This window comes from Mus musculus, chromosome 13 (genome assembly GCF_000001635.26).
Source record: "Mus musculus strain C57BL/6J chromosome 13, GRCm38.p6 C57BL/6J".
In the NCBI taxonomy this organism is placed as follows: domain Eukaryota; kingdom Metazoa; phylum Chordata; class Mammalia; order Rodentia; family Muridae; genus Mus; species Mus musculus.
In genome coordinates this window covers 36756208-36770392 of record NC_000079.6, presented here as the reverse complement: position 1 = coordinate 36770392, position 14185 = coordinate 36756208, and positions in this window count along the sequence as shown.

Below are 14185 nucleotides of genomic sequence, written 5' to 3'. Positions count from 1 at the left end.
CACCCATCCCCAAAAAATTAATCAGTGCCTGACAGAAATTCAAAAATGCATCCTTCTCTAGGCCTGGTAATACTTAATGTTAATGAGGGTCACAGTAACTCTACCCTCCGCAACACTAAACTCAAGACCACTTTTCAGTATGTCCTAAGAACAAAACGTATATGTGTATTAAACTGTATACCTGCAAATAACATTGTCTAGACTGAACAAGTTGTATTTATTTATTTGTGAATACACACACACAATTAAAGAAAAAGAGGCCATGAATTTGAAAGAGAGGTAGGTACATGGAAGGGTCTGGAAGGGAGAAGGAGGGGGGAGGAATTATATAAGTATATTTTCATCTCAAAACAGCTTTTTAAATGGATGAGGCTGCAGAGATAGCTCATCAGTGAAGAGCACTTTACTACTCTTGCAGAGGACCAGAGTTCAGTTCCCAGTCACACGTTATGCACCTCACATGACTCATAACTCTTGCTCTAAGGGGCCTCTTCCGGTACTCACACATACATGCACATATAGTCACAGAGTGAACATACACCCACATACACATAAACATAAATAAGAAAAGCAAATATTTTAAATATATATATATAAATACATATATAAATGCACACAAAATGAGACTCTCTAAGGTCCTAATGGTGGTGTGTTTGCAGACTGTTGTTACACAGAGGAAAATTAAATTAATATATTGTACATACATCATTGTATGTTTCATGTTTAGATTATATAATATACAAGTGTTTATAATTTTAAATTTTTAATTCCATTTTAAACTTTGTCAGAAATTAAATATGTTTGAGATGCTTCTAATGTGTGGCTTTATAATTAATTGTGGTTGATTTTTTTTAACTTGGTCTATGGGAAAGTACACTGTGGTGGTTTGAGTATGCCTAACCCAGGGAATGGCACTATTTGGAAGTGTGGCCTTCTTAGTGTAGGTGTGTCATTGTGGGTTTGGGCTTTAAAACCCTCATCCTAGCTTCCTGTAAGCCAGTCTTCTCCTAGCAGCCTTCAGATGAAGATGTAGAATTCTCAGTTCCTCCTGCACCATGCCTGCCTGGATGCTGCCATGCTCCTGTCTTGATGATAATGGACTGAACCTCTGAACCTGTAAGCCAGCCCCAATTAAATGTTGTCCTTATAAGAGTTGCCTTGGTTATAGTGTCTGTTCACAACAGTAAAACCCTAACTAAGACATACATACAAGAATATGATTAGTGGATGTATTCATTTGCATAGAACATGAGGGGTAAGGATGTTGTGAAGACATCAGCTAGTTGTATCAAAAATGTTACTCCAAAATCAAAGCTAGACACTGTGATCGTGCACATGAAATCAGAAACATTTTTCATAGCATTAAGAGCACATTGAAAATCAATAAACCAGCACCTTGTGATTTGGGGCAGTAAATAGCTTTCTTTGTGCTCATTCTTTGACGGCATAGACTTTGAACCATATCAGTATTACTTACAGAATGACAGTCTGGAAACATCAAGTATCCTCTCAGAAGTTTAGTCATTTCTTCAAAAATTGGATAAGTCACATCTTCTTTGTAAAAGGACAAATTTTGAGAGCTCTAAAAGGCTGATTCGTTACCCAAATGCTTATAAAATGCATTTTATGGATGCCCATAAAATTGCAATGTCACCCACTTTACTTCTGTGAAACATTTTGTAGGGACTCATAAAAGTTCAGAACGTGCATGGCCGAATGCGGTGCATGAGACACCAACATCACATGTGCAGAGAGAGAAAATGGTTAGCCTAGTAGATGGTATATGGATAAAAGGCAGAAGCCACACAGTTGGCATCTCAGCCTTGGGAGGTGTTCATGTCTGAGTCCTATACATCTAAAGGTCCTCTGTTTCTCTCTCTTAGACCATCATTATATTCCTGACATTGCCAGGAGAAAGCCCTTCTTCAGAAAGTTCTGTAGTAGAAGGTATAGTGCAAAATTGCCCAAAGAGAGAGGCTTGTGCCCTTGTTGCAACCCTGGCCAGGGTCTATTGATGGAACAGCATCCTGCGGATATTCTGGAAATCGTAGCATGGATGTTTCATACTTAACCTGATAGCACTTACCTTATGCTTAAACAGCTACGGTGACTACCACAATCATCTTGACTAGCAATTACCATAAGTAATAAATAAGAAACCTCTGCTTAGGAGAAGCAGAATCATTTTTTTTAGATCTGTGTCTGCAAGTACGAAGAAGCTCACAAGATAAGTGTGGCATGCTAGGCACTGTGCTTTCTCGCATCTGTATCGGTGCTCAGCTAATATCCCATTCCTCCTGAAAATGTCACTGATGATTGTTTTCTTGCTAACACAGTCTATTTTCCTTTTCCTCCAGCTGCTTAAAATTCCAGGGAGAGAATAGCATGGAAGGAACATGGTTTGTTTTTATCTTTTTCATTTATGTGTGTATCTGTCATTCCAAGTGGGGGACTTTGGGCTTGTGCATTTGCTGGGTAGTCTGACTCTTTCCTTTGACAAGAAATTGCTGCTTGTACTGACCAGTTGGCCACATGCAGATCACTCAGCTCTCCCGTTACATGGGCTCCATCCATCCACACAACCCAGATAACGTGTATTGATGAGGGTCCTCTAAACTCGGTGCTTCAACTACACGCAGAGCCATCTCAGGTCACACCATCTGCTTACTTCTAACCCACCCACATGCTCAGCTGTGCAGGCTCACAACTACTGGTGTGGGGGGAGAGTGAGCAGATTCCAAGTGGTACTTCCTAGTCATGGTCACGGTGCACCACACAGCTCATTTCTCTGACCTCGGTCGTTATCACAGGAATCCCAGCAAGCTTCCATTCTACATCCTCTAGGTATTCTATTTTGGAATGCTCAGGGGTTCACAGAAAGTCACCCTAAGATATTTAACACCCATTTAAATTGAATGGACCTAATTGAAAAAGAAAAAGAAAAACAACAACAACAACAACGACACCTTCTTCCTACAGGTATTCACAACAGAACCAAAACAATCCCTGCTCCTTCCACTTCAGGCTTCTTTCAGTTTGGCTATATATTGCTAAACTCTATGATCACTAGGATTGACATAAGTGATCCTAGGATATCTAAAGCCAACCCAAATTGTAGAAGTAGAAGTGAAAACACAGACCATATGATGAGTCTAGTCGTCATATGTTTCATCTAGAGCCTTTGCAGCACAGAATAATATGTCTCCTTATACTACAGAGGCTAGAGAAAACTCACTCTTCCCTGTGCCTTCTGCCTGTGCTCAGTACACCAAGAGGGAAGGGGCATGTTGGCAAGAGTCACTTGGAGCCTTTCCATCTGGGAAACAAAGCAGAGGGACTATATAGTACATTGCATCTAATACCAGACAGGATCTGGGTGCTGATGCAGGATGTCTGTCGAGACAGGATGCATTTCTGGAAACCTTCTGGCTGTCATGCAAATTGGTTTGCTCAGTTCTATTGTTCCTGCACTGACGCCAGGCTCTTTGTTGTAACACTCTGGCAACAGGCAAACAGTCTCTATTATTAGAGCTTCTCCCTACATATCCTTGATGTTAACAGATGTTCATAATTTAAAACTTGAAAATCTGTAGAATGCTGATATTGTCAGAGGGAAAATTTCATCTAGCTCGGGTTTAGTAAACTTGAATCCAGTCTTTGGAAGGTAAGTTCTGCCATCTCTCTTTCTATCTTACCAGAACATGCGTTAGTGACTTCTCTCATCCCTATGACTAAAGACCTAGCAGGAAATAACTTAAGGGGGTACTTACTTTGGCTCACAGTTTTGAGGGGGCACAGTCCACGTTGCTGGGAAGGCATGACAGGGAGAGCATGTGACCCGAGACTCCTCACTTGCTGCTGGACCAGGAAACTAAGAAACAGATTGGTCCTAAAACCTACCTCTCCCCTACAAGACCCTACCCTCTAAAGATTCCACAATGCTCCCCCAAAGAGCACCACTAGCTGAGGATCAAGTGTTTAAACCTATGAGCCTACAGGGGACATGTCATACTCACACTATAACAAAGTGTTGTATCTTAACCATTCTGGAAAACAGCTTACTACATATCAATTATTTTGTGTTTCTGTCTGCAATGCAATTAAGACCTTCTGGAACTGTGGCCTTCTATATTCGAGGCTACATTTTGTTGATGTTCTTTTCCTTAGTAAAATGTCAGGAATTATTAAACATTCATAAGAAACTATCTTTGGTTCACTGCTGTAAAGTGTTAAGTCCATATAACTCCCATAACCTTCAAATCTGGAATTATAAGATGTGACCTATTTTTCAAAATGTGAGCAAGAACATAGGAAAGAAGGATTCCAGGTGCCAACAGTTACAGTGGATTGGAAGAGTCAGGTCTTTTCAAAAGGACTGTGGGAATATCTTGATCCTATCCCGTATGTGTACACAAAAGTAGCCATAGTTACACAGCCCATGACTGACACAGACATGCCTGACCTGGTCCATGATACCATGAATTAGATCTGTTTTTAGGATCATTATTAGAAGTATCAGCGTTAATATTAGTATGGTCCCAAAGACACATCGGTCAGCTGTTGACTACCTATACATGAAGAGTTACCTAACATGGAGAGTTTTAAGCCAATGCCTGTGGACAAGAGAATCTTGTTAATATAGAGGAAATCTTCACAAACTTCTAGATTGTCAACTCACCACTGTTGGATGCACCACCCAGTATACACGATGTCGGCAACTAATTTTGCTTTGTCAGTGGGCAATTTTGAATACTTCAAAATTTAGGATTTTTCAGTGTGAGCTTTCTTTGTTTTATTTATTATTATTATTATTATTATTATTATTATTATTATTATTATTATTATTATTTCATTCCTAAACAATTGTATGACCACACACTTAACAACGTTCACTCTCTACCCTCTCTCATCCCTACCACCCCTATCCAGTGTAGATAGAAAAAAATAACAGTAAGTTGCCACACTCAGAATTCTGGAATCAGGTATACACATACCTGCAATCCCAGGATTTGGGAGACAGAGGCAGGAGGACCACATTAAAAGCAGCCTCAGCTGCAAAGTGAGACCTTATCTCAAAAGAAAACAAAAAGTGTGTGTGTGTGTATGTGTGTGTGTGTGTGTGTGTGTGTGTGTGTGTGTTAAAATGCCTACTAGCCGCTAAGCTCACCTTGAGAGCTACTTGAGAAACAGCTTAGTTCCTGCCATGAAGCAGGTTACCATCCAGCACTGAGGACGAGTGCTTGAACAGAGGATGACGATAGAATTGTGTGGTGTATAGAGGTGGGAAGATGGAAACAGCTACAAAGCAAAATTGCTCCGTTATTCTGGGTTTCTCTGTCCTGCTGCTAGACATGTATATGTCCTGTCTCATCTACTGCCACAATGACCTTATCAGAAAGGCTGTCGGCCTCAGAAAGCATGTGAGTGGGCTGGAAGTGTAGCTCAGAAGCAGAGTGCTAATCATCGAGGTGTCAATTGGATTGGTCAAAACTAGGGTGCCCTGGAATCCACTGTTTGAGATGGGACACTTTTGATTTAAAAAATAGATTATGTTAATAGCATATGTAAAGCTGTGGGTTTAATTCCTAGCATCACACACAAAATAGCATAGAATGAGAACTGAGAAGATTAGGTAACCTGCTTGAGGTCAGACAGATGGTAAGTTACCCAGTCCATTCTTCTGACAATACATGTGTGTTATACTGTGAAGACAGAGGAGAAACGGGAAAGAAATCTCCTAATTATTTAACATACAAATCTCAAATTTGGGAGTGTATTAAATGGGATTCATCTCAAAATCTAAAATAACACACCACCCCCCTTTTTCATTCTAAGCAACTAGCATGTTTTCCAAGCAATCACATGAATGGTTATACTACTCTTTCCAGGAAGAAAAATAAGGTCATGGCCAAATCTGATAAATCTCATCTGCTGAAGCAAGGTAAAAACTCTTCTGTACATCTTTCTGCTGGAAAATAAGGGATATATATTATTGCTGTAGCTATCACCGTGTCTGTGGATGCAGAACTGTTCATTATTTATATAGGAACATAAATGCATATGGCAATTTACTATACATAGCACTTGCTGAACAAACAACTCCCCCAAAGAGCTGAGAAGAGGACAATGTAGAACAACATACTGCAAGAAAAACACATCACCTAAACAAATCAGAGCTGCTTTATAGTCTTTATGGCCAGAAACTCCATAGAATAGATATTATTCTCTGCTAAAAGTATTCAATGTTGAAGCACTGTATATCGGGTTTTTAAAATATGGATTTGCCTAATCAGATCTATCATTTTTATGTCCTTCAGGAAACCAGTGAAATTGTTTCAAAATTGTCTCTTTGGGGGAACCAAAGTGGAAGCAAGGACAGTGGTCTAGGAGATGGAGTTGAGAAATGATGAGCAAAGAGTATTGCGAATTACCCCGTAACACAGAAACAGAGACAAAGAGATGTAAAAACCAGTGCTCTCCCGCTCAGTGTGGAGTATCAGAGGAGCTGTTTGGTAGGAATGTGTTGTTGAGTTGGACAATGGACCAGCATGAGGTCCTCTGCAAGTCATTCAGTTTTATGTGTGGCCATAAGCTCAAGCTCCAGAGTCTACACAAACAACCCTAAAATGTGGCTAGTTGGCATAAGAGGAGGGGCTTGTGGCACAGAAGATATTTCTATTCTAGAGAAGTTATTCAATGATGTACAGCGGGGAGAACTGATGAATCAAACCATAAACTATTGGAAGCTTGTTTTCTTTAAATGGACACAACTTGGACTATAGATATTTTTTAAAGGGTGCAAATGGATCACCAAGCTATTGATGGTTGGAAATTATGGTACCATATGATCTAGTCTTTAAGCCAGGATGCTTTTGATTGGAACCAGAGTACTATAAGCCACTACGACTGTTCTGGGAAAACTGGTTTCATGGTCACCATAACTATTAATAAGCATTGTATAAAGTAGATAAACTAGCCACTGGGGGGGGGGCATGTCTTAGTTAGGGTTTTACTGCTGTGAACAGATGCCATGACCAAGGCAACTCTTAAAAGGACAACATTTAGCTGGGGCTGGCTTACAGGTTCAGAGGTTCAGTCCATTATCATCAATGCAGGAGCATGGCAACATGCAGGCAGGCATGGTGCAGGAGGAACTGAGAGTTCTGCATCTTCATCTGAAGGCTGCTAGCAGAATACTGATTTCCACACCTTCTAATAGTGCCACTCCCTGGGCTGAGCACATACAAGCTATCTCAGGGGGAAATCTAGACTGCATCAATCCTCTGTATTTATCCTCAGCACTCCAAACATCATGATACCCAGAAAGCAGGCTAAACCTAAGGTGTGCTCAACACAGTCCACTGAAAAGCAAGGGAAACTGAGTTTCATAAACATTTTCAAGGTGTTTCTTCACAAGTTTTACTGACTTCAAAGATTCTTTGAAGAAAATAAGGAACCACTGCCATGAAAATGGCCCATTAGGCAGGAATCTTTGCCTTCTAGATGAGGAAACTCCTACCTGGTGAATGTGAGCCAACTGTTTAGCCATCCAAAATTCTTTTCACTTCTCAACCAGAAAATGACACACTTCCTAAGAATAGAACAGTGTTTCAGAATCTCAGCACGATAAACATTGCATAGCTCTTGCTGGTGGAGACGGTTCTTCATCTTGCAGAACAAAGAAAATGCAGTTATCTACTTTCATGTGCCAGTAGTATCCTTCCTTCAGAGTGACAACAAAAAATGTCTCTAGTCACTCGCAAGTGATCCCTGATCTAGTCAAGAACTATTGACATAGGCTATCACAGCTTTGCCATTCCAACCACGACGAATTATCATGTACTCTGAATTTGCCAAAGTCCTTACAAGAGAGCACAGACAACACGCGCGCGCGCGCGCACACACACACACATACACACACACACACAATCTTCTCTTGTATATGCATATTAAAGCACGTGAAATGTCTTTAGGTCATCTAGATTCTGCCTGGCTTGTCTAATATGAAAGAGCTTACTTCCTTCTGAGATATTAGACTAATCTCATGATATTCTATTCTTTATTCTATCTAGAGTTCATGCTTTGGCATTTTGAATATGAGGAAATTTATTAAAGCTGACCTGAATCAGATTCCATGTGATTGACTGCTGTGGTCCCAACTTCCCCCAAGGGAACTCAATGGAAATTGTCTATATACAACCCTTCAAACTTACAATTTTCTTTCTTCCCAGAGAAGTTCTATACTTCCTCCCACAGTATCTCCCAGTTTATCCATAGTCTCAAGACTCATCCAGATGAAAAAAAAATGATGTCAGTAAGGATAATGATGGTGCTGCTACTGCTACATGCTGGTGGTGATATATAGCGATAATGAGGATTCTGATGATGGTGATGATACTGGTGATTGTGGTGGTGGTGATGGTGGTGGTGGTGATGATGATGGTGTTGCTAGTGGTAATATTGATGAGTATAATTATAATGATGGTGGTGATAACTAATTGTGGTAGTGATTATGGTAATAATGATAGTTATGCTCGTGAGGGTAGTGGTGACAATAATTGTCAGGACGTTAGCAGTGGTCATATTTGTGGTGGTCATAAGAGCAGTGATGATGGTTCCTGCGATGATGCTAGTCACCATTTATGGTGTCCCATCCATAAATGGTGGTATATGTTCTTCATCCATCACAATGTTATCCAGGTCTACCAACTATGCACATTCCCTCCCCACATACACTGGTAAATTGTTGTGGTTAAAATATTATTCCCACCAATTATGGTGGCATGTGCCTTTAAATTTATTATTTGGGAGGCAGATACACCCAGATCATTGTGATTTCAAGGCAAGCCTGGTCTATATAAGAAGTTCCAGACAAGAACTTCATAATGAAACCTGTGTCTCCATCACCATACTTTGTTAATCTACTCAATATCTCTACTTTAAGTTCATCTTCCAGGCTTCCAGAACTATTCTGAAGTTGACTCCATTCTTAGAAGGCAGTGACTGACATCTACTATTAAGTCAAAGTCAAGTAGCAAATAGATTCTGAATTTTCTAGGTCCTCAGAGGCTCCCATTGTCCTTTTGCTGGCTCTTTCACTGTCTCTGCCTAGGACAAGCAAGCCTACAACTATACAATTCGTACCCTTCTTTCACAGAACATACTAAATCTGTGTGCATATCCAATCAAATTGTGTTCCTGATGAAAATCCAAGTACAAATTCCCCTTCATTCTTCACCATCCAGCCATATCTTTAGTACTTCTTCATGCCAAACACTGCATACTAAGACTGTCACAAAGACAGTACTCACGAAGTGAGCACTTCCTGTTTCTCTTGCTTCCTGCTCATGGGAATTTTCCTTGGCCAGTTCACAGCCTCTTTACCCCTTATCCATCAAAGCCTGGCTCAGGTGTCTGGAAGGCAGAGTTAAGTCAGTGAATGGCTAGAGAACTGATACTGTGCATGAAAGAGTTAAAAGAAACAAACGAAGTATGAGGCAGGTGTCAGGAAAGTCAGGACTATTGTTTGAAGGTCTTTCCAACTTTGGCTTGCAAGTCACTTTGGGAAAGGATATCCCTCTAAAGTACATTGGTATCTAGGATATCTAAAGTACACTTTGGGAAAGGATATCCCTCTAAAGTATATTGATATCTAGGATATCTAAAGTACATTTTGGGAAAGGATATCCCTCTAAAGTACATTGGCATGCTGGAGCCATGCAAACACCTCTGATTACTTCTAACAACTAAATTGCAGGCTTTGAGTAAATCAAGACAGGAATGTAAACTATGTCATTCTCAAGTTATGTCTTGTGTTTATCATCTTCGCCTAGATACTTCTTTTTTTCCTTCCTTCGTTTCTTTCTTCTTCTTTTTCTTTTTTTTTGGGGGGGGAGTGGGGTGAGTGGGGGTAGGAAAATCTCACTATGTAGCCATTGTTAGCACAGAACAGTGTAATATGTAAACAAAGCTGGATATAAATTCATAGAGATCTGCCTACCTCCGCCTTGTCTCCAGATGCTGGAGTGTACACTACTATAGCTTGTAGGTATACTTTTTTATTATTACTTATTCTTTCAAATTTTCATACAAGCAAACCTTTCTGTCTTGATCATATCCTCCAATGCATATTCTCTCCAACTTCCCTCAGCTTCTCCCCTGGGGACGGAATCTCCCTCCAAACTTCATGTCCCCCTTTTAGAACCCACTGTGTCCAATTACTGCTGTCTATATGTATGTACATGGCTGTGGGGGTTTTCCACTTGGAAACTTTCCAGTAGCCACTGTCTCTGCCCTAGCAGTCATCAATGGCCAGTAGTTCCTCATGTACAACAGAAGCACTCTCCCCTCAATGCTGGGATTTTTAACTGACTTCATTTTCTGCAGGTTTTGTGCAGGTAACAACTGCTGTGAGATCACGTTTGCAGTAGCCATATGGCATCCAAAGGATAGCATTTTCCAACACTTCTCTGCACCCTCTACTTCTTACATCTTTTCTACACCCTCTCCCATGACGTTTCCTGAGCCCTCTGGTTGGAAAAACTAAGTTGATACAGATGACCCATCTAAGGATGCGCACTCCCAGACAGTTACTCTCAACATTTTGAGCAGTTAACAATGTCTCTGTTACCCACTTCCACAGCAATAAGAAGCTTCTTTGGCCAAACTTGAGAGCAACACAGATCTCCCAGAGAAAAATAAGTATTTAAGGCAGCTTGATAGCATGATCATTTAGTAAAACAACATCAGTAGGTTTTTCCCCCTGTGGGCCTACAGTTCCATGTCCATGATTTTGACCACATTTTGATAACCAGGCATGAATTCTTTCCTGTGGAGCAGGCCTCAGATGCAGCCAAGAGTCTGTTTGGTTACCCCATAGTCAGTCTTGTCACTATTGCATCTTTAAGTACATCTTTCCTTTAGTCAGAATACTTTTGAGGCTAAAGTAAGCAATTGCCAGTGATAGCATAAGTCATAAACCAGAATAAGTTATAAACCAGGACTGTGCAAGGCAGCAATACCCTGAAAGTAATCACAATAAAACATGTCAACTAAAGACATGGGAAGGGTTGGAGCATCACCAGGCTCAAGAATCAGTGTCTACCTAGAAAGTGGCAAATACAGGTGGAAAGAAATTATAGGAAAATGTCTTTTCGACTACATAAGCCTATGATAAACTTCTTTTATGAAATAAACACCCTACTTCACCTGTTTATGGATTTAATTATATTCCATCTCATGTTGTTGACTAATTCTTTCCAGACTGAATAAACAGTTTAAACATTGGAAGACACCAATCTGTTAAATCGTCAAAAGAGAAAATAACACCAACTTTTCTTCTCTCACCATGCTGGGTGGCATAGGAGACATAAGAAAAAAAATCACAATAACTACACATTGACCGATCTTATTCCTCCAGACTGAAGGACTGGCACCCATTTTCCAATTACTTGCAATGGCTCAACAGAGAGGCTAATGGTATAACGTCAATACTTTCAAGCAAAGAAACAAAGGTTCTTTTTTTATTATTTATTAATGGACAGTAAAATGAACTGGAGGCTCATTTACCAGGCTTTCCCTATATCCCAAAAGACCACTTAACAACCCAACACATTCATACACCTACGTTACCAAGTGGAGGTAAGTGCTATTTGTCTTTGGCTGTGAGAAGGAAAACTGCTCATTTCCCTCCCCATCACTTCCTGTCTCCACCTTCAGTCTGCTGCTGAAGCATTACAGTAGTTGGCTTGAATAGATATTTTCCAACACTATCCCGGAGCAACTGAGAAGAATCCAAGAGGGGAAAAATATGCTGGTATTGCTTGTTCATTTAGGTGCACAGTGATGGAGAACATCAGAGAGTGGGAACTGTCCTTTAACCACAGCTTAGCTACTCTATGAGGGTAGCAACTTCATCAGCAGCATGAGTGTCCCTATAAACAAACAAACAAACCAGCCATTTGAGCATCCCAGAGTGGAGAGGCAGCAGCAAAGCATGTGGGTGACTACTAACATCATAATGCCAAGACTTCCGGTGGGAATACCATGGGCCGGGAAGGGAGTCTAGCGTGACAGCAAATGACTCTTTTGATTTTGAAGTTAAGTTGACCCTGAGTTCCTCCCAGTGAGGACAAGACTGTCCTCTCACCCTGCCAACTTTGAAACAGAGCCTTCAATCCTTGGCCGGCTCCATTATAAAATCGATTCTTGGACAGACACTTTTATAATGTATCGCTTGGTATATAGCTTGAATCTCCTCACCTAAACCCATATCAGAATTTACTCCCCATAGCAAGGAATTAAGAGAGGGGCCATGTGGAAACTTCCAGAAGTGATTATGACATGAGATCAGGGCTCTCCCTGTAGTTATGAATCTATTCATGGATCAGATTTTCTCCCAGTGGGAGTATTATAAATGCCAATTTGGCTCTGACTCTTTTATGCACCTCTAGTGAACTGATGGCTTGTGCTACCTTAGGATTCTGTAGACAGTCCTTGTCATCAAGAAAACCAGAGGAAGCCAGAGGAAGTTCCTCAACTTGGAACCTCTTAGCCTCACAAACTGTGAGATGAGTATGTGTTTATTCCTCACCAATTACCCAGCAGTAATATTCAGCTGCAGCAACAGAAAACCAGAGTGAGGGTTGCCTAAGACATATTTCTGGGATATTTTTCCTGATAGCTGATATTTATCCACATGCATATTTGTCTAACACAATAAAATTTCAGCATTATAGTGAATAATGGAAGAAAGAAAGGCTGTTGCGTTGTGACCAGTACCAGCAACAAGCTGTAGGATTAAACAAAATCTCAGAAACGTGGATAAAACACTGGTTCAGTTATATCAGCCCTTCCTCATCTTCATTTTATTCCCTGAGAAACATGAAAGATCCCAATAGGACAGATCAGTAGAGAGTCTGCCTTTTCTTGACACCATATGTCAAGAGGATGTACACTCTTGAGAGTAGGTACTTACAAAGGACAGAAGGTAGCATGGGATTCCCCTGGAGCTGTGAGCCACCCGTCACGGTTCTGGGACCTACCTGACTTGGTTCTTTCAAGAGCAACAAGTATCCTTAACCACTGAACCATCTCTCCAGGCTCAGGTCCTACTTTCTGACACCCATGTTGTTTAGTTCTATTTTAAAGAAAGAATGAAACCTATATCTCAATAAGACTACCTTTCTGTTTTCCCATCAAAACACCTTTGTCACAGCCCTGGAAGAGACCACCAATATCACAGCAACACTGAATTTATTTGAAGGGAGTTCGCAACTAGGAACAACCCATATTTGGGACTTTGAAATCTTGTTCCTTGGCTTAATACTAAATGAACAGGGGCGAGGGTCAGACACTCAAAATTCTGAGAGTCTAAGCAGTAGTCTAGCCTTTTGTTTTGCCTCTAATAAATATTTTATTGTTGTTTGGAGAACATGAAAGTAGAAGTAGCAATTTCCTCTCTGTGGCTTTCCTGGTAATGAGAGTCACTTCTTCATGAGCCGAAATGAGAGCAGCTTACCTGTAAATAAGACCTCACTTAGCCATTCAGCCTGTATGCTCCAGGAAAAAAAGGTAAGCGATTATTACACTTTAGCTTCTCTCCACATCTAAACAAATAAGTATTAGACGTCGATCAGTCTCTGCTAAGGCACCTGTTTCCATAGCAGACGTTATCATTTGCTGTCTTTCACGTTTTAGAGATCAGCTCATAGAGAAAATATTCAAACCAATTGTAAGACATTTGTAATTCCCAAAGTGCTTCACCTTTCCAGTGATGGCGTGAGATGTCTCATTTCCCACAAAGGATAAAACTCCTCCAAGGATTGACGTTGAGTACAAGTCCTATTTGCTAAGATGCTGTCGTGTTAGTGAAAATCTCCCAGAAATCTATTGTGCATCACCTGTTTTCTTACACATACAGTACTATCTTTGGTTATTGGGAAAGCTGCCAAGATTGACTTTAGCTAGTTCCAGGGGAAGCACTATAAACAAGAAGAACTATAGGGTCCAGTACTTGAATTCACCTGCTGGAGTCACTCAAACCACCTTAGAGATGTGTTCCCGTTGCACAACATGAGGTTCAAGTGTGCAAAGCCTATGGATAGAAAGACATTGACTCTATGGCAAATACTCCATGACCCAACTATTGCCACACAAGCTCATAAAAGCACATGGAGAGGACCCC